This window comes from Mandrillus leucophaeus, unplaced genomic scaffold, assembly GCF_000951045.1.
Source record: "Mandrillus leucophaeus isolate KB7577 unplaced genomic scaffold, Mleu.le_1.0 Scaffold777, whole genome shotgun sequence".
Taxonomy (NCBI): domain Eukaryota; kingdom Metazoa; phylum Chordata; class Mammalia; order Primates; family Cercopithecidae; genus Mandrillus; species Mandrillus leucophaeus.
The window spans coordinates 1337921-1360387 of NW_012108441.1; the positions used below are offsets into that span (position 1 = coordinate 1337921).

At 44.8% G+C, this 22467-nt stretch overlaps 1 protein-coding gene across 3 annotated transcripts in view; it reads right to left on the minus strand.

The window, feature by feature from the left end:
* Positions 1-22467, minus strand: part of TBL1X (transducin (beta)-like 1X-linked) — a 263162-nt gene that overhangs the window by 170644 nt on the left and 70051 nt on the right. Inside the window, exon 3 of one of the 3 annotated variants that reach the window (XM_011966839.1) lies at positions 20219-20353. The exons of the other annotated variants lie outside the window; for them this stretch is intronic. The gene's annotated coding sequence lies outside the window, so the exon portion shown is untranslated. The remainder of the gene's footprint in view (positions 1-20218; positions 20354-22467) is intronic. 3 annotated transcript variants of the gene reach the window in all.

Consider the following 22467-nt stretch of genomic DNA (forward strand, 5'->3'; position numbering starts at 1 on the left):
ACAGCAGCTTTATTTATAACAGCAAAAAAAATGGAAACAACCAAATGTCCATCAACTGATGAATCAGTCTAAAAATGTGGGATATTCATAACAATGGAATATTATCTAACAATAAAAAACAGGCCAGGTGTGGTGGTTTCAACTTGTAATCCCAAGACCTTGGGAGCCTGAAGCAGGAGGATCGCTTGAGCCCAGGAGTTCCAGACCAGTCTAGGAAACATAACAAGACACTCTCTCTACAAAACTGAAAACAAATTAGCCAGGCGTGGTGTTGTCTGCCTGCAGTCCCAGCTATTTGGGAGGCTGAGGTGGGAGGACTGATTGAGCCCAGAAGTCTGAGGCTGCACCGAGCTATGATCCTACCACTACATTCCAGCCCGGGCAACAGAGCAAGACCCTGTTTCTAAAAAACACAAAATAAAAAAGTGAAGGATCAATCCATGCTACAACATGGATGAACCTTGAAAACTAAATGAAAGAGGCCAGATATAAAAGACCACATGTTATATGACTGGATTTATATCTAATGTCCAGAATATGCAAATCCAGAGACATAAAATGGATCAGTGGCCGCCAGGGGCTGGGGAGGGTGTGACTGCTAGTGGTTATAGGGACGCTTCCTGGGGTGATGACAATGTTCTAAAATTGTGCTGTGTCGACGTCTGTACAACTCTGTAAATTTACTAAAATTCACTGAACCTGTACATTTACAATAGGGGAATTTTATGGTATGTAAATTATACCTCAGTAAAGCTGTTTTTTAAAAAAGTGATCTGAGATCTTTGAAGGAAAGATGATCTATGTATGTGTGTATAAATGATAAAGACAACATATATTACATCGTTACTATACAATCAGAAAACTAGACTACTTCCAATTTTTGAAAGAACAAAAACTCTTCATTTGCTCTGGGATCTGCGAGGATTTTAAGTAAGTGTATTTCCTCTGATGTCAAAAGCATAATAGCATAATGTAAGTTAGTAAGAGGTACACAAATGGCTTTCTAATTCAAATTATACCTGAACAATAAATTGTATTGAATCAAGTCATATTTGTACATAACATGATTTTCAGCCAGTCTATGATGAAAACTGAAATGCATAAAATGTGTCTTGTTACAATCACAACACAATCTGGAAGATAAAATATGCTAGAATATCTGCTTATTCGGAGTTAATAATTCTAATACCTGAAGCCCACTTTCCTAAGTGGATTTTAAATTCCATGTAAGTGGATTAAGAAATTCAATTTTCTGTTGTCACATAGGACAAAAGGCTCGGAAAGTGATGGTAAAATATATTTTTAAAAACTGAGACCGGGCACCGTAGCTCATGCCCGTAATCCCAGCACTTTGGGAGGCCAAGGCATCTGGATCGCTTGAGTCCAGGAGTTGAAGACCTGGGCTCTTCACCCATGGACAACATGGTGAAACTCCATCTCTACAAGAAATACAAAAATTAGCCGGGTGTGGAGGTGCACACCTGTAGTAGCAGCTACTCAGGAGGCTGAGGTGGGAGGATCCTGAGCTTGGGGAGGTTGAGGTGACAGTGATACCTAGTCTCAAAACAAAAACAAAAAAACAAAAAACAACCTGCCCGGTTGTACAGCTTCTTCCAGTGTTAGTACCAGCACCTTTAAGAAGAAGATGTATGTAACTTATCCTCTATAATTTTAGCTAATTTCTATGAATATATTCCTTTATTTTGGACTGAACCATTATTATAAAAACAGAATTTTATAGGTTTATTTTCCAATGTTTTTCAAAAAAACCACAGTCAACTTTGGTCATTTATGCTTAGCATAAATCACACTAGTAGAATCAGATCAATGAAAATGATAAACTGCTAACAAATTTCACCACGAGGCTGTCCTTTCTCATTACAAGAGGACGGAGGAATCTATAGAAACAGTTAGCAGAAGTCCCAGGCCCTGATCTTCTGCCAGTGATTAGCTGACCCTCCTTGCTCCACCGTATTAAACTCGAGTCTACCATTTGGTGCTCACCCACTGTCTGCATTTCCTGTTGCTGCTGTCACACAGAATCTCCAGCTCGGCTACCATAAGCAACATAGATACGCTCTCTTAGGTTCTGGATGTGCAGTGTCTAAAATGGTTCACAGGGCTGTGTCCTTTTTTAAAGGCTTCAGGGGAGAATCCGATTCCTTGCCTTGTCCAGCTTCTAGAGGCCACCAGCATCCCTTGGCTCGTGGGCCCACATCACTGGGGCCTCTGTGCCCATCCTCCTATCTCCTCTGGGATTCTGTTCCCCCAGCTTCCCTATTCCACTCAGAAGCACCTCTGCGATTGCTCTGGGCCCACCCAGACAGCCTCCCCAACCTCATCTCGATATCCTTTTGTCTTTGTTTTTTTGAGACAGTGTCTTGCTCTGTTGCCCAGGCTGGAGTGCAGTGGCACAAACATGGCTGACTACAGCCTCAACCTCCCGGACTTAACTAATCCTCCCACCTCAGCATCCTGAGTAGCTGGGACTACAGGCGCGTGCCATCATGCCCAGCTAGTTTTTAAATTTTTTCTAGAGACAGGGTCTCTCTCTGTTGCCCAGGCTGGCCTTGAACTCCTGGGCTCAAATAACCCTTCCACCTCAGCCTCCTCCAGTGCTGGGATTACAGGCGTGAGCCCCTGCACCTGGCCTTGAGATCCTTAAATCACATCCACAAAGTCCATTTTGCTATGTAGAATTACCTATTCACAGGTTCCAGGATTAGGATGGAGATACACCTTGAGGGCCATTATTCCATCTACCACAGCTACCAAGGACCATTTTGAGAAATGTGAAAATGATTTGGACCCCAGGAAACAAGACACAAGCACCAGGTGATAGCAGCAGAAACAGGAGTTGTAAAAGCCAGCATTCTTGCAACTATTTTGACCAGTAGTAGCACCCTTTCTTTACTTTGGGCAGATTCACACATGTCTGCCTTCTTTTAGGACTCTGTACTCACAAGGTCTATGGCCTCCTACTCATCTGTAGAAGATTGTGAGAGGACAGGCTTTAGACTCTGCCTTGGAAGTGTCATGGTTTAGGTTGGAGTGATACAAAGAAGCAGGCGTCAGTGCAAGCCCGGCCAACTCCTCCTCAGGCAACCTTGACACACAAACATTGATGCAATTTATACTCTTATCTTATTTCACGCTCACATGTACTGTTATCCCCAAGTCACAAATAAATAGACTGACGGTGGATGATCGCCCAAGACCACACAGGGTCAGAGCTAGGATCTGAGTTCCACACCACTCCCCTTTCACCAAACGAAACACAGTGTCTTCCTCAATGCCTACGCGGCCACCTCAATCCCCAAACACCCCAACCTCGTCATCCCCAAACACCCAAACTAGAAATGTTATTTTGAAGGCAAGAGAAATATAACCACCAGACTTATAGCCCCAAAGGGTGGCCCATCTGGGACTCCCTCCTTCCAGTGCCCCCTCACTGCACAGGGACGAACCTGGCCTCTCTCGGCCCACCCGTTTAGGAAACCAAACTCCTCACCTCCTCCCTCCCCTAAAGGCTTTGCAGCCGGTCCTGCAGGCCCTTCTTTTCCCGGTCAGCTCAGCACCACCTGCACCAGCTCTGCCCCCTGCAGTGGGGTCACTCGCAGCCTCCCTATCTGACCAGATTGGAGAGTCTCCCGGGGAGAAACTATGCTCGATGCTCTGGACGACTCTGGAGCCGGCAGAGCGGCTGTCATGCGTGTGCTTATGAGAGGTGCACCAGGACTCCATTCGCCTTCCTTAAACTTCACATCTGAAGCCCAACATGGAAAACATCGCATATCTTCTCCACAAATACCTTGGAACGCAAGTGTTTCCCCAAACAGCCATGGGCCAACACAGCTCTCCCCCCATCTCCACAGGGAGTATATATCAGCCTGAGAGCCTCTGCTTTACCCCTCACTGACTCCACACCGGGAAGCTGAGGCGGACCTCGCAACAGAAGCCATTTATATGTGCAAAAGGACATTTTGTTGAAATACGCTGCACTAAAAATTGGGACACCGTGAACTACATTTTGAAAATAGAAAACCTACTCTACTTGGAACCTTCAGCAGAACAAGAGAGGCCCCTTGATCTTAACATCAGCGTCACCACCACCATGAAGAATACATGGGAATGTGCTCACCGCCTCACCTAGCACTGTACAAAGAACACTACCCCATGAGAGGCCTTGACCAGCGGCACCGTTCCTCCACTCTACCCCAAAAGGGCCTCCTCATAACTGGCCTCCCCCTCCCCATGCTGACAAGGCACTGCAGCAGCACAAAGGAAACCGATCCCCTGGGCACAGGCTGGACACCCATCGTATAACCAGATCGCAGGGGACAGGTGCACTGCATACTTCATGTGTGCACTGAGCAGAGTCATCTACGCGTGTATGTATGTATGTGTCTATACATACATTTTGCATTAAAAACCCATAAAGTAAGGCTCCTACACATCCCCCAAGGCAGTTCCTCCACCTCTGGCACTATGAACATCTGGGGCTAAATCATTCTTGGTTGCAGGGGCTGTCCTGCACACTGTAGGATGTTTGGTAGCATCCTGGGCCTCTACCCACTAGATGCCAGGAGCACCACCCATTTCCCCAAAACGTGACAACCAAAAATGTCTCCAGACACTGCCAAATGTCCCCCAAGGAACACAACTGCCCTGGTTGAGAACCACTGCTGTAATCTACCAAAAGTTCCCGAGTCTGAGAGCAGCCTGCGATTATTTAAAGCATAAGCAGTCCTTGAAACCAGAACAATTTACTTTCCCAGATTATGAGTTACAATCAGAATTATCTCCTTTGGAAGGTCTTAAAAATGTAACAAAGGGTACATCACATTTTTTTCCCTACATTCCATAAAAACGACCAAAATGTACACTCTTACAAGAGAATTCTGTGGAAGTCATTTTTCCACACACAAAAAAAGGTCAATATTTTACCGAGATGATTTTGAAGAGTCTAATAAAAATCAAAGTTGCTTTCTTTTGGGAGCTTTACACCAAAGGCCTGTAATTAAGGGAGGGAACTCCGGAGACAGCCCTATATTGTATCAAGCCCCATTACATCTTTTCCTTGGTTGATTGAGATTTTTGTAGGTTACATAAATATCATTTTTGAATGACTGTTTATTTTCATTCCGCTTGTGGACAAACAATAAAATGGACTGCTGGAAACAGAGGCTACATTAAAGCTCTTGCTTTATCCTTTTAACTATGACTCCAAGAAAGATTTCCCTGCTTTTGTCTGTCTGCCTCTTTCTCCCCACCTCCTACACCCCCAATTAAGGTAAAGCCGTGGTGCAGAAACACAGGAGTATTTCTGGGATCCCAGGCCCACACCTCCTTTTTAAAGCAGCCAAGATCAGAAATACAGGGACTCTGGAAATGAGAGCAGTGCTCCAGGCGGGCACCGAGTGACTGCTGTTGTGGTGTACCCCCTCTGCGCATTGTACCCTGCATTTCCAGAGCTGTCTGATCTGCCACCACCCTCCTGGGCTGAAGGCTGGGTGTCATGAAAGCATCCTTTACACTGCTGTCAGGAGCCGAGCAGAAGGCGCCAGCGACTCAGTACTCTTTTCCTCCAGAGATCCTGAATCAGTGAACTGCTCTGAGCTACCAAGTCCAGACTCTGAACCATTCATGTCAGATCAGATCGTGACCTCCAGCCCTCCCATCCCCAAAGAAACAGCCATCAAGTGAAGGCATCGCAGAATTCTGCACAGCGAGAACAACTTTCTGTATAACGAAACTCCATTCCACAAAGAGGCCTGCCCGGGAAGGAAGGGAGGGCACAAGCGCCCTTTCTTTTGAGTCGTTAAACCTAAGAAAGTGAGTGGCTTTTACGACCGCTTGGGACGCACAGTCTTCTGCATCGGTTTGGAAGCTCTCATTCCACGGGTGGGAAGGCGTTGGCAGACTCTTTCTGGAAAGGGCCAGACAGTAAATACTTTAGCTTCAGTGAGCAGAAGGCAAAATCAAGTATATTATGTAGTGACATTTAATAAAAAGAGAAAATAAATCTCTCTGAAACTCTGACAAAAATCAAAATGTATGACAGTTGAAACTTTCATTTTATATCATTTTCATGTGTTATGACATAATCCTCTTTTGGTTTTTTCACCCTGGCCATTTAAAATGTCAAAGTCACTCCTAGCTGGATGGCCTCACTCAGGCTGAAGGTGGAGTCTGACCCAGGGCTGCTGTTTGCAGAACCTGCCGCTGAGGAGCACAGTGGATGTGGACCCCCACCTCCTGGCCACAGACCCAGCTGACCCACCTCCAGGCCTGGGGAGACTGGCTGGGGTCCAGGGAGCAACAGGCAAAGACAACAGAGAAAGGAGGGGCAATCCAGACTTTGCCCTTTGTGAGATGAAAAGGGCTTCCTTAGTGCAATGCACTTTCTTTGGAGGCTGTCTGCACTAAGAGACTGAACTCAAGGGCCAGTTGCCGTCTTCAAGTAAGCATCAGAAAAAGCATCATATTGTTCACATGAATTATAACGCTCACCACTTAAACTTTGCGCTTTACTTTTTATTCCACATTTTGCAAGATTTTAAATCAAGAAAGACTGCATTGCAGGTTCCTGACAATTCCTGTGTTGCACACAACATGAACGTGAATATCAAGAAAACACAAAAGGTCCCAGGTTTATCTCTTCTCAGCACATCACTAGAGAAACCCTTCTAATTCCAAAAACATGAAACCCCTACAAACTAAGCTTAATACATCTTAAAACATTTGAGACTAAAACTGGATGCACCCATGTGTTAGGTATTGACATTAAGGAGACATGGGCATTTTGAGCAGATATTTGGTAAAGTACATTTTATTGGCAGTCGTCATGGTTTCGCATCAGTTCTCTCACTAACTGACCTGCATGCACAAATGCTGTACACATTTCAATTCCACACACTGTCTAACCACCGTGACGAAAATCCCTAGACGGTCTCAACTTTCAAGTTTTGATAGTAAGGTTTGGGTCACAAAAGTCTACTTAAAAAGGTGACATTTTTGCTGGTATACATGTAAGACGTAGCATTAGACCTTTAAATGGGCGGCTTAAAAGCACTAAGTAAATGCAAAAAGAAACAAAAAAAGATAAAGCAAAAAATAAGGGCAATGAACTGAAGAGGTGAGTGAAAACGGGGTAGTGGGATAAGGATGGGAGCTGAGAACTCCGAGCAAACCTATTAATAGGGTTTTGACTTTGGACCACGTAAATGTTTTCCATATTTGAAAAATACTTAACTCAAAGAGAATAAAATATGCGTATCTTAAAATTCAATAAACATGAATAATTTAACTTATGTATCAAATTGGTAATACAAACATCAGAGAAAAATTAAGTAACTTTTGCATACTGTCTGTACACCCACAGTGAGATACGTCCTAAGGACAAGAGAATTTCAAGGAATCTTGAACTTTATTTCATTGTTTTGGTAGCAGTGGTGGTGGCAGCATAAATGTAAAAATTTCTGAAAGCTTTTTTTGTGTCTTACAAAAGAGAATGGATATGTCAATATGTTGTTGCTGCAGGCAGCAGATTCTCACCACAGAAGCGTGATACTAGATGGCAAGAGGAAGGTGAGGAGGCATCCTGTGGAGCTGGGCTTGAGAGGGAGGGACAGTGTGAAAGCATACATAGAAACATCTATTTCCCTGGGGCTCTGCACCCAAGGAGCCCAGGAGCAATGATATCCCCATAGCAATGAGCACACTCAGTTCTCAGTTCCTGGTTTTTAAATATTAAGTATCATTCTCCAAGGCTCTTCGGCCAAAGGCTGATTCAAGGTGAGGGGCAGGGAATTTCCACTGGGAACCTGAAACCTCTTCCAGGCCCAGAAAGAAAGGACACAGATATGAGGCTCGGCGCTGCGGCTCACGCTCGTAATCCCAGCACTTTGGGAGGCCAAGACGGGTGGATCACTTGAGGTCAGGAGTTTGAGACCAGCCTGGCCAATGTGGTAAAACCCCGTCTCTACCAAAAATACAAAAATTAGCTGGGTGTGCTGGCATACATCTGTAGTCCCAGCTACTTGGGAGGCTGAGGCAGGAGAATCGCTTGAACCCAGGAGGTGGAGGGTGCAGTGAGTCAAGATCGCACCATTGCACTCCAGCCTAGGTGACAGAGTGAGACCCTGTCTCAAAACAAAAACAAAAACAAAAACAAAAAAATGAAAGGACATACATAGATTAAAGGGCCTTATAGGAGCATAACAAAAGAACCCAGGCCCCATCCTGAAGGGGGCATGACAGAAGAACACAGTGCCCATCCTGAAGGGGTTCCCACTGAACAAATTTAGGGCAACACTGTGCATCTAAGAGAATAATGTAATGACAACAATGTATGACACATTTTTAAACATTAAGAATAAACGAGTCCATAGTGATTTTTAAAGGTCAAAACAGAAAGCTCTTCTTTAAGAATGCCAACTAATAAATGAAAAATAGAAGAATTAGAAATGCATCATTTTTTGACGAAAAATGTACTAGATCAGGATTCAGTTAAATAGTAAATATTTTTGGCTATCTGGTCTCTGTCCCAACTCAATTCTGCTGTTGTAGTGCAAAAGCAACTGTTAACAGACAACACATAAGTGAACAGACTTGGTGGAGTTTCCTTTTTTTTTTTTTTTTTTTTTTGAGACAGGGTCTTGCTCGGTCACCCAGGCTGGAGTGCAGTGGCGCGATCTCGGCTCACTGCAAGTTCCACCTCCCAGGTTCATGCTACTCTCCTGCCTCAGCCTCCTGAATAGCTGGGACTACAGGCACCTGCCACCACGCCCGGCTAATTTTTTGTACTTATAGTAGAGATGAGGTTTCACTGTGTTAGCCAAGATGGTCTCAATCTCCTGACCTTCTGATCCGCCCGCCTCGGCCTCCCAAAGTGCTGGCATTACAGGCGTGAGCCACCGCGGCAAGCCATAGTTTGCCAAAGCTGGACTAATTAATTTATGGTAATCAATGGATACTAAAACCACCAAAGGAAAACCATCGTGAGGAAGAGAATAATCATACCATCTCACTGTATCATAACACAGATTACTCATTGGTTACAGAGAGAACGGAGCTTCAACAGGGAGCCATCTGGTGGATACACCTTCATCAAGGATCGAGAATGAGATTCCGAGCTCCTGAGGGAATGCAATGGGAAGTATAATCATCAGCTGTGCAGCGCTCCTGCCAAAACTGTTCAACATCACTCTAATCACATTGGGAATCAGACAAATCCTCAAACTCCTATATCATAGAAGGTTGGGGGACTCCTCTAGAATACAGGAGACTAAAGAGACGTAAAATCAAACACAATACACTATCCATGAGTACGACTTGGAGCAAACAACTGGAGAAATTTACATGTGACAGCATACTTAATAAAAACATCATATGTTTAATTATGAGGTGTGACAACCCCAAGAATGTAAGTACTGTGGTTTTGTAGGAGAATGTCCTACGTATCCATGGAGTGAAAGGAAGGAGAAGAGGAAAGTGAGGGGGGAAAGGGAGAAACCTCAGAGTAATAAGAGAAAAGGTACATTTGGGAAAAACGTTTAACGATCCATGAATCTATTCTTTCAGCTTTTCTGAGGGTTTGAATCTTTTTTTTTTTCCTTGAGACAGGCCCTCACCTCGTCACCCAGGATGAAGCGCAGTGGCACAATCGAGGCTTACAAGCCTTGAACTCTTGGGCTCAAACGATCCTCCCACCTCAGCCTCTCAAGTAGTAGGACTACAGATGTGCACCACCACACCTAGCTAATTTTTCATTTTTTTTATTTTTTGCAGAGATGGGATTTTGCTATTTGTCCAGGCTGGTCTCGAACTCCTGGCTTCAAACGATCTTTCTGCCTCAGTCCCCCAAAGTGCTGGGATTATAGGCATGAGCCACCACACCCAGCCAGGGTTCGAAATTTTTCAAACTATAAAAATGGGGTGATCAGCCTGGCCAACATGGCAAAACCCCGTCTCTACTAAAAATACAAAAATTAGCCTGGCGTGGTGGCGGGCACCTGTAATCCCAGCTACTAAGGAGGCTGAGGCAGGAGAATCGATTGAACCCGGGAGGCAGAGGTTGCAGTGAGCTGACATCGTGCCACTGCACTGCAGCCTCGGCCAAGAGGGCGAGACTCCATCTCAAAAAAATAAAAAATAAAAAAAAATTAAGGGGAAAATAACTACATAAACCTTGGATTTAACTAAGTTATTCCATTGCTTCACACCAGTCCCACTTTGCTACTACTTGCCTTCAACAAAATACCCAATTAAGTCAGTTTCTGTATTGAAATAAATATTGAGGCCAGTTACAGTGGCTCACGCCTGTAATCCCAGCACTTTGGGAGGTCAAGGCAGGCGGATCACCTGAGGTCAGGAGTTTGAGACCAGCCTGACCAACATGGAGAAACCCTGTCTCTACAAAAACATGGAGAAACCATATCTCTACAAAAAATTACAAAAAAATTAGCTGGGGGTGGTGGTGCATGCCTGTAATCCCAGCTACTCGGGAGGCTGAGGCAGGAGGATCGCTTGAACTCGGGAGGCAGAGGTTGCAGCGAGCAGAGATCGCACCATTGTACTCCAGCCTGGGCGACAAGAGCGAAACTCCGTCTCAAAAAAATAAAAATAAATAAATATTGAGTAAAATATTAAAATAAGCAAAATAAACACTGAAATAAATGTTTAATGTCGTTTAAGAAAAAAAAAAAAAAGCTACTCGCTTTGCATTTGTGCCATGCTGTCTAGTTAACAGCACACTTTTGCATGTCTGTCTGGAGTCTCCCAGCCACGTACGTGCTGGGCAGGCATGAGGATCCCTCACCTCTGCACACTCGGGCAGGCCTGGCATTCTCCAGGGAACCCTGCACGCATCAAGCTGAAAACAGCCAGAATCTCCAGTGCAGCCCGCTTTCCACACACCATGGGGTCCCAGGCTCTTCGACTAGACACCTCACCGGAGTTTCACAGACCCCATGGGATAGTAATGCCTGTATTTCTCCTGATCTTGACTTGAGCAAACACGTAATAATTAGTAGGAGCTTGGAATACTTTTAATTAATTCACAACAGCATTTACACACATTTCTTGGGATGCTGGGTGGAAGTATCTGTTGGAGTAATTTGCCCCAACTCCTTGCAAAACTCCCCCTGCCAGACCCTACCAGGATCTGAGTGGGGGCAGGGGTGGGGAGGGCAGGGAGATCTGTGATTGTTTTTTGTTTTCTTAAGAATAGCAGATAATCCTTTTAAAACATAATGAGTTTAAGCCTCAGTGACATCTGCAGAGAATGTTCTGTGTTCGGCTACTGTCTCTCAAGGGTGGTGGCCTGCTCCATACGTGGAGAGTAATCCTTCACCCCTGTTTCTTGGCTGTGTTAAGGGGCAAGGGTACATTGGTGTCATTTTTGATACTGGAATTTTTTATTTGTGTCGAATTTTCTGTCACCTGTCCCGATACTTGGCACAAAGAAGACTTTAGAGAAGCTCAATCAAATAGGCAATTTAAAAACAATTGTCAACAGAGAGTCCCATACATGGTTTGGACAACATCCCTTATACCCAACACAGGAGAGCCATCAAGGGGCAGGAGCGGTCACCTGCATACCCCCAAGACAAAGGGCCACACTCTCACAGCTCTGCCTCCTCTTTCTCCTGGCCTCTCACAGGTGGGCTGGGATGCCCCACTCAGTTTGTGGGCCAGCAAGAGGGAGGAGGGGGGAGGAGGGAGAAGGAGGGGCGGGGGAAGGAGCCAAGTCTCTTCGAATCAGGAAAATACCCATCTGATTTCAAAGTCACCCGGCCTTCCTGCTACTCTGAAAAGTGAGACACACGCAGAGCTTGGACATGGCCAACTCGGGCCGACCTCCCCACAGAGGTTCCTGGCCGGCTGATTTCCCATTCCTTCCCCTCGACAACAGACTTACCCACAACACACTCACATGCACACCCAGAAGCGCCACAAAATCAAATCCAGGGAGGCACTGAGGGTGATCGGCAGGCACAGGCGGCCAGAATCCGCGCACATGGATTCGCATCCCATGCCCCCACTTTCTATGCCTCTGCTGCCATGGGAAGCCCACCGTGCGTCTCAAGCTGTTCTCTCCTTGTTGGTCCGGAGGGATGGTAACGCCCACCCTTCCTCGCTCACAGGGATGAGTCCAGGGCAGGTGACATGAAGGTGTTTTGAAAACACACAGAGCAAACACAAACGTTCGGTATGGTGACACGTGGCAGGGGACAGGCCACGGGCTGGCACTCACTCCCACTGCGAGGCAATTCTTCCCTCTCTGCAGCACCCAGGGATCGAATGACTGAGCTGTCATGTGACAAGTGACAGCTTCTCCATACACTGCAGCGTCCGGGGAAATCGCACTCATTGCAATTCGGGGCTCTTGTGAACAACAAAAAATATACAGTCGTGGAGAATACAGTCTGGTGCAGCGGATGCTTCTGTTTTAACCACCTCTTGTGAGCCCTACCTAACAGGGTCCCAGTTTCCCTCTGGGCAGTTTCCTTTCCCATTCTGCCTTACAAAGAGCGCTGAGAGAAGTTACCATGCTGCGAATGCAACGCTGCCCGCTCCTGCTCCAGTCTCTTCCAAGCGCGAGGAGGGGCCAAGACAGCGTGTTCACAAGCTCAGATCATGACGAAAATTTCCAAAGACAAGACACACTACCCACAGTTATCATGGTGGCCCCTCCTCCTTCAACTCTGATGCCCCCATTCTAAAAGAAAATGCTGTGGTTACATCTATCTATACGGTCCAGGAGTAGCCAAGACAGCTGTGTTGCTGCCGGCGGTAATGGTGTTAGAATGGCTTCCAGGAGCAATTCATTTGGAAATAAATCATCCAGTGTCAGGACAGGGTGAGTGGGGCCAGACAAGCACAGCATGATAGGGGCAGCCTGAGGGTAGGAGAAGCACAGTTGGAAAGGATCAAAGCCAGAAGCCAGTCCGTGGAAAATTCTTCCGTAGAATTTTTATCACTTATCAAGTCATTTATCAATTTTTATCATCCATCAAATGCAATTACAGGCAAGTTTCCAAAATTTAACTAGGCAAAAGTTCATACTACCAGTAACCACTTGTAAATCGCTACAACAATGGCAATGACAAAACTGGACCCTAAACTCTCTTGCTGCTTCCTTACCTGAAAATGCTACTGCAAAACCACAGCAGAGGAAGAGACAGTTTATGAATATACAGATTTTTGTTAAAAAAAAAAAAAAAAAAGAAAAGAAAGAAAGAAAGAAAAAAGAAAAAGATATGGAGGTGGATCAGGCAATTAATTCACATTTTCCCAGACCATGAAGTTTGTGATGGTTGTCAACTTTAAGAAAATTAGTAAGTAGTGACTCCGGGCCCCTTGAATCCTAGCGAGGGTCATTCCTGATGGGAATACTGCCAAGTGAGGGGTGACCAAAAGGCTGCATGGCTTGTCCCCTGGTCCAACCTGGAGGTGGGCACATGGACCCCAACTCAACCAATTAGCTTACTATGCCTATGCACACACACTCACTTTCACACATACTTTGAATCTTGAACTACCAACACTAGAACAGAAATGTGTCTTAACTATCTTCTGTAGCTGTGATGGTGTCCAGGCCACCAGTGGCAGTCGTTCCTGCCATAGCGAATGTTCCTGCGTTCCCTGTTTTTTGTTTCTCATCTCTGCAAAGCTTCCTTGGTTCCTGCTGCTCCTGCATGACAGGCGCCCTGCCCTCCATCAGTTCCCACGGGCTCCAACAACTCTAATAAACCCTGTGAGCTTCAGTTAGCCAGAACCCATTTCTGCTGTTTGTTGTTGGCTAAATCCAATCTAACCATCCAGTGTTTCCATGTGCAAGGCATATACTTTTTTTTTTGGTTTTTTTTTTTTTTTTTTTTTTTTGGTCACTGGAGAAACAGAGCTGAGCTGGTCAACTCTAGCCCTGGTAGCATGAAGCCCAACATACTGGCTTTCCCACATTAGGTACCTCACATTCGATGAATAAGAAATTCATGAACAAAAGGATTATATACCATATGGCTTTATGATCATTTGTGTCTACAATATTAAATTAGTACAATTAATTATAGTTAAATTCTGCCAAGCAACATTTTTGTGTTTTTGTATGGTTTGGTTATGTTTTTATATTGTCTGATTTGCAGGCTCCTTCTTTCCCCTGGTGAGTGAAATCTCTCTTTGTTCACTATTTAACGCCTCATAACAAAAAGTGAATTCTGACTTTTGTTTTCAATTAGAAAGCAGAGGTTGAGTTAGAAACTGGGGTAATATGAATACGGCATCCTTCTCTGATTATTGACAGAAAAAGCATTTTACAACCTTTAAAAGACAATAAAAGAGGATTTCACAAACAATATAGGATGCTGGACCAACTAACAGTAACATTTCCTGGGGCTTGTCACTAAATTGGACATTTTTCCAAAGAACATCCAAAGCACTAGTGAATACATAAGCATCTTATTTAAAACTATAGGAAAATATAATCCTGACCTAACCACTGAATTTAGACTTGTTTGTGATGGAAGACTCAGCCTTTTGTTAACTGTTCATATAAAACATTTTGCTCTTCCTAAGTCAGCACATATTTGAAGGAAAGACCAACAATTGCCTTTGGCATCACTTCCCTCGGCTGCCCCAGCTCCGTGCTAACAAGCGCAGTTTAATTTAACTTCCCTTGTGAAATGGTTCACTTTATAAAGAGAAAAACAGGGCAGGAAGACTTCATCTCCAATGGAACAGCCACCGCCAGAGGTGGGCCTTTCCGGTTCACAATTTCTCTCTGGCTTGCCTTCCCCCTCGCCAGCTCACGGGGTTGGCCTCAAACAAATTTCAACACAGTTGAGGGGCATCAGAACACCTGTCTGGCTCTGGCCACATCCTCTGCAATAACCAGGCTCTGCATGCCTTGCTGCTGTGAGTCAGTTGCCACCTAGTGTATAACCTTTGTTAACTTGCACCCCATGCCTGCATCTTTGTCTTGGTAACCCACCTAGTACACTAGACCCTCTAGAACCTGAATCTTGGCTAGTGCATAAGTGTTCAGTGCTACCTCTGACAATGGGCAAGTGATGACGATGATGATGATTAGTTACTATTATCTCTGTCCCCACTGCGGATAGGGCCCACAACTTCATTTTAAACTGTAACACTTCTTGTGCCAAATTCTTCCTGCATTACAACTACCACCTACTGTGTACATACAGGTTATTCTGCACCTATTCTGGATAGTCTGTTCTGCCTGCAACTATGAATGTCTTTTAAGACCCCATCTAGAGCCAAGTATGTTCTGTGGCACATTCCTGAGTCACTGGGTTAGTCTAGTTCCAAGTCTCAGCTGTACTGTCTAGTAGGGTTTGCATTTGGTGGGACACGCCCTGCCCACAACTTGATAATGAAGGGGTTGGAGGGGGAAGACGTAATAACCCAGTCTTCACCTGTTTGAGCTATGTGCCAGGCTCTGTGCCAGGTGCAGGACTACAAAGACAAGGATGGCGTGGGCCTGCCCATGACACAAAGAACAGTTTGGTGAGGAGACAGATATCTCAAAAGACTATCACAAAACAAACCAGAAGTGCTATAAAAAACATTCTCAGCATTTTCCAGAACACTGATGAGTAGTACAAAGCCATCTGGGTGGGAAATGGGGCTGCCTGAGGAAGGTGATATCTGAGCCATGCCAAAGAATAAGTAGACCTTAGCCGTGAGGAGAAAAGGGGAGTAGGATCCATCACAGAATACCCCACACATTTATAACAGAAACTAAACTTTACCAAGTGCCCCTGCACCAAGATTTTGCCTATGTAATCTCATTGACCTCACACAACAACTTTATGGAGGAGATATGGTCAACTTCATTCTTCCGATTAGGAAACCAAGCAGGAAAAGGTTAACTTGACAAGGTGCCACAGCTGTGCAAAATGGTGGTGACACAATGCACCCTAATCTGAGTAACTCTCAGACCAACACAATTTCTATTGTACCTACGACCTTCACGGAACCACACTCTTGTGATAAAGGTCACAAGAAGCTCTTTGTGCATTTAATCAAGTATGCAATGTGCCTAGATGTTCCTTGTCATCCCCAAACACAATGTATCCTTTTCCTCATTTTGGCCACCAAAAGATTCACAAAGGGAACAGAAATCAAGACTGTCATCCCCTCCTCTCAGTATCTCCCATCAGAGTAACCCTAACTCACCGCTTCTCAACCGCACTGTTATCTGAGCGCCACGTTCCCAGCAGCTTTTGCTGGCAAGGACAGCTAAGCCCTCCATCTGCTGCACTGCCTGAGGCCTTATCTTGTCCTGAGAGGAGGGGCCCCAGCGGGCTTCTCCCCAGCAGGTGCACATGCACTCTGGCACCCTGGCACTGGGTCATGCAACCTTTCCCCAGCTGCCTTTCCCTACCAAAGGCAAAGCATGCGGACTTCAGGCTCATCAGAGAACGGAAACACCCTCTGGGGCTCTGGACACAAGGCAGCCTCAAACAAGCATCACCCAGGAAACTGATACCGAAAACAGAGCTGGAACCTCCCCCTCACCCTTCGGTACAAGAAAAGCATTGAGCAAGAGATAGGATAGCAGTTTCACAAGCGAGGAAGTATGAGGCTAATCTGTTCACAAACAAAGCACCAAAGAGAAGATATCTGAAGGACATACAGTCTAAAGTTTCAGCAGAGGATGGGAGGCTGGACACGTCCTAATATTTCAACAGATGTGTCTTAGTTTAAGGATAGCACACATAAAAACTTTCCTTTTACCAAGTTTATCTTTGGTAAACTAATTTCCCAGTCGATGCCCTTGGAGAAATCTGTGTTAACTATGTCATAGCTCCCAATAATAAAGGACACCTGGGCAAACATGGCCCATGATATCCAAGGGAAATCTGAACCGCTTTTCTGCTATTGAGCAACATAAACCAGGCTGAAATTATTAAAGTGAAGAGCTGCACGGTTACTACTAAGACCTGGGCTTTTGAAGACGGTGGAAAAAACCCAGACATTAAACCTAATGTCCAGTCCCATAATTGCTATTTTAACATTAATGGAACCTCCAGACATCAAGTACAGTGCAAACGTCCCAAGCAGTGAGCATTTCATAATGCTCACTGGAGTTGGCGCCCCCACCAGGCCCTCAACGCCAATGACCTGATCTCAGATGCACGCTGGTGCAGTTTGAGTCTGGTCACAGTCATAGAGCATCATGTTACTTCCAAAGCTTTCAACTCTGAAATTCTCATTTTGGCCCTCACTTCCCGCCACACCATTCCCCCTGCCTCGAGTGGCCTCACAACCCAGATCTGGCTCTCACCAAGGCCCCAGCCCACAATTCACTGCAGGCCACCCCTGCCTTCCCACCCAAACTAGGTCCTCAGGGCTATCAAGCCTAGGGTTGTCCTGTCCAACACAGCAGCCACTAGCCACACATGGCTATGTAAACTTAAATCAATGAGAAGCAAACATATGCCAATGCTCATATAGCAGCATTATCCACAACAGCCAAAAGGTGAAAGCCACCCACGTGTCCTCTGACAGATGAATGGATAAACAGAGTGTAGTCCATCCATACACTGGAATATTATACAGCTTTAAAAAGGAAGGAAATTCTGACGCATGCTATGACATGGACGAAAATTGAGGACGTTGTGCCAAGCCAGACACAAAAGGACAAATACCATATGATCCCACATATAAGAGGTCCCTAGAGTGTCAAAATCATAGAGACAGAAAGTAGAACGGTGGTTGCTGGGGCTGTGGGGAGGGGAGAACAGGGAGTTTGTGTTTAATGGGGCAGTTTTCTGTTTGGTATGATGAAAAACTTCTGCAGATGGATCGTGGTGAGGATTGCACAATGTTATGAATATTTAATGCCATTGAACAGTGTACTTGGAAATGGTTATGATGGCAAATTCTGTTACATGTATTTTACCACAATAAAAAATCTTGGGGTAGGGGGTAGAGAGAGGAAACCTATCTGTAAGAGCAAATTTTTCAATATGCCCAAACAAGAATATTAGGACCTCTTAATTGCTCTTATAGATCATGTAGATCACTCAAGACCACAGACGGCTCAAAGGTAAAAATCAAGATCCCTTTGGGTCCCTCCCTGCCCAATGCATTGTGCTTTGCTCACAGTAAAAGCACTCAATGATACTGGCTACATGGCAACAAGTACCAAATGATCACATGAGAGGTCTTTGGTAATTCTGAAAGGAAATTAGTGGATTGACCTTACAGTAATTGCTTCAAGACTTAAAAAGAAGGATTGGTAACTTAACGGCCTCAAAATCTTTCTCGGCACATTCAAAATAAGAGAAAGCCTTTTGTAAATGCTTTGCACTTCTTGTCTCACCACTGGAAGAGGGATTAAAGCCACTGCCTTGGTGCAAGAGGAGAAAATGTCTCTATGATAAAAGTCAAATTAGCAGTATTTGACCTCCGGGTAATTTCACTCTGCAGCCCAGTTCCCCTTCTGCTGAGGTTAAATGCACAACAGTGGCCAGGAGACAGCCCATTTTAAGAGTAACATGTGTCTAGTCTTATCAGAATTAGCTCTGTTTTGATTTTATAGCTAAGTCAACGAGGCACTTGGATTCTGTGGAAATTACCTCATAATTATTACCTGTGCACAACAAATGTAACTTACTTAACTTTACAGGGCATTGCCAATAAGACATGAATACTACATGATAAAAGTGCTCAATTGTGGCCAGGCACAGTGGCTCACTCCTGTAATCCCAGCACTTTGGGAGGCCAAGGCAGGTAGATCATGAGGTCAAGAGATCGAGACCATCCTGGCCTACATGGTGTAACCTCGTCTCTACTAAAAAATACATAAATTAGCTGGGCATGGTGGCGTGCACCTGTAGTCCCAGCTACTCAGGAGGCTGAGGCAAGAGAATCGCTTGAACCCGGGAAGGGGAGGTTGCAGTGAGCCGAGATCGTGCCACTGCACTCCAGCCTGGTGACAGAGCAAGACTCCATCTTAAAAAAAAAAAAAAAAATCCTGAATTCTGATGCTAGGGCAAACAAGAATTATCCAAGACACTTAAAATTGGATAGCTTTTTGTAATGGCCCAATAATAACGACTGTAATGCAGCAGCTTGTAAGGTGCTTTAAAAAACAGAAAGGATATGTACTGAGGTTATCACAGAAGACTGCCTATGCCTGTTCACTTCAAATGGCCAGAGTTCATTTGAAACACAGCACAACTGTGTGCTTCTAGTATTAAAATTCATGTGCTGCAGCCCACATTAGTGGATTCAGGCTAATTGATTTCAAACCATTCTGATGGCAAAGGGTGAATCATTCGAAAATGTCTTGGGAATATGATATAGGACCCAAAATGCTCATTCCCCCACTCTAGTTTCACCAATCCTCATACCAGCACTATCTATTGAAGGATGTCACTCTGATCCTCGTATGCCCACTAATCCCATTTTAAAAACTCACGCTACACACTCTTTTCAGAGTAATCAAGTAGAGAGGTAGTCCTACATACTCAACTTTAAAGACTAGGATGTTTATACCCAGACAAGTGAAATATAAAGGGCACTGTCCTTTAACATTAATTTTAACAAGACATCAGAGCCAGATTCGATCATTTGGATATAATTAAAGAGTGCAAGGTTATTTTCACAAAACCAGAAAGACTTCTCTGATAGAATTCATCATCGCATCTTTAGAAGTTTGTGCTGACTCTCATATAAGGGGGGCTGCGTGTTCACAAACACACCCGAAGACTTTCACGATCAGGTATGCAGGGGAGACCTCAGGCCAGTGTGCACAGAAGGTAGAATTCGGACACATTTCCAGTTAAAACTCTGGAGGCAAACGTTTATTCCACTGCACACTCGCAAGCCTGGCTGCAAGCCACACACACTCTTCACCTCCATTTCCTTCCCTCTATAAACAGAACCACATCTGTGCACAATGATTTCGTTTCCTTACAGAGGACTGGAAGCTTCCTCCCTGTCTCTCAAATAATGACAAAAATAACATTACTCAGGCATGCACAGCAGGCAAAGCTTTCTTGACAATTAGGATTTCAGAGCTTCTTTTACAGGAAAAGGGAGTAAGAATTCAAGTGGGATGGCTTCTGGAAGCCTGGGTCTGCATAGATCCCAAGCTGTGAAAAGACAGAAGCCCATGTGTCTGGCCTCTTTTTTTTTTATTTTAAAAGAGTAATATAAAAAGAATAATAAAAGTACTTACTGTTGACCGGATGTTCACCAAGCTCTGTTCTAAGCACTTTAACATGAACCAGCTTTTAAAATAATGCCACTTACACAAGCTACCTCAAGTTGTGAAATTCAAAGAAGCAGGGAGTGGAATAGTGGTTGCCGGGAGCTGGAGGGAGGAGAAACAGGGAGGAGTTGCTCAGAGGGTACATTGTTTCCATCCTGCAAATGAAAAGAGTCCTGGAGATGCTGGACAACCGCAGCTGACAATGCCTACACTCAGAGAGCGGGGAAGACAGGAGATCGCATGTGGGATTTTTTTGAACCAGAATTTGTAAAATACTCTAACAATATCCTATTAAGGGAGGTACCAACACCCGTCCCCAGTAAACACTGGCAGCCAAGAATCACACCAAGGGACTGACAGTTACCCCCAATCCTGAGTCCACTTTAGTGAAAAAGGAGAAAAGGAAAATACTCAACAGTGTATTTTTTTTTTTATTAATTAGGGTATTAAGAACTGTTGAATTAGGCACTTAAATGGATATCTGGTATGTGAATCATATCTCTATAAACCTTTTTTAAAAAAAAGTCCACAATAGCTAAGAATGGGTGCATCTTATATGTAAGTCACACTGAAATACGATGAGCATGAAAACAAATGTACACAGAAAGCACATAAAGAACCATATTTGAATAATAGGTGGCCACTAAATAACAACTGAATGTCAGTAAGTAAAAAATCACACTTAAATGATGAAAGAAATTCAGATGACAGGAGCCTCACAAACGCAGTTTTCTGAAAACCTTATTTATACTCATTAGGATGCCTGCACAGATGTTGCTGTTGATATGAAACAGACATTGTAGTCACAGTGAAAGGGAGAAAAATGGCTGTCCACCATTTTTCACCTCTGCATCTCTCTGGCTAGTCTTTAGTGGGATCAGACAGCAAAGCAGGAAAAGACAATTTGACAAAACACTGACCCAGCCTGCAGGCTCCTGGGCAGCCCTTCTCTTCGCCTGCCTCCCTCCCTTGCTCCCGCATGATTCTGGGTTCCTCCCTCTGAGCTCAGCATTGCCCAAGCACTGGGCACGGCAAGCCAGTGCTTCACTGTCACTGCTCCTACCAGCTCCTGAGCTCCTGGAGCAAGGTCTCTCCAGGGTCCAAGCATCCCTGGCTCTGCAGAGCCTTCATAGCACCTACGGGAGCCCAATTTAACCACAGCCCAAGTCAGTCCACCAGTTGCTTCCCCTTTCGAAGGAGCCCGGAGCAGCACACCCAGCAGAGGCAGTGTCCTGGTCTCCAGTTCTCATAACTCGATCATGCCGGCCTGGTAAGCTAGCATCCCTGACCTCCACATTTTCAAAACACTGCACAAATACCCACCATCACTGTGCCTTTCTTTACTTGGGGTCTGCTGTCTGCAATAGGTCGTTCTTTGCCTTGGAAATTGTCTTGCCTTCACTTCTCCCCAAAGCAGCAGCTGGGAATGTCTCAGGAGCATTTGAAAACTGCATTTAAGTTTCTCTTTCATGGAGGGTTTTCACTCAGAAGTAAACCAAAACTTTCCCAAAGGTCAAATATTTTCCTAAGTTATCTCCCTAACATCAGAACACTTCTTTGAACTGTAGCATTATGTTTATGGAATTTTGTGTAGACACAGGTAAGGACTAGAAGAAACGTTTTGAAAAAGTGGGGAGGGGGAGGAAGGAAGAGAATGTATGATGAAATTGGAAAGTAGAGAAAACCAGGCCGAAGGGCGAGGAAAGCAAGCATTCACACACATCTTCAACATACAGTTGTGCTAGGAGTTCGCGCTCTAGTCTATGGGCTGAATTATGGGCTGTTCACACCTGATGCTGCTTTCAACTCCCCTCCTTTTACTTACCCTCACAGTTTTTGTTAATAACAACTTTACTGAGACACAATTCACATACCATGAAATTCACTCTTTCAAAATGTACAATTCAGTGGTTTTTAATATATTTGGAGTTGTGCAACTGCTGTCTAATTCCAGAACATTTTCATCACTTCCAGAAGAAACTCCGTGCTGGCTGGCAGTCACCCCACACTGCCCGTCCCCAGCCCTGGCAAGCAGGAGCCCACTTTCTGCCTCTATGGGTTTTCCTGTTGTGGACATTAGTCATGTTACATCCCCACTCCCAACTCATATGCTGAAGCCCTAAGCCCCAGGACCTCAGAATGTGACTGTTCATTTGGAGTTAGGGCCATTCAAGAGGTCATTAAGGTAAAACGAGGTCATTAGGATGGGCCCTGAT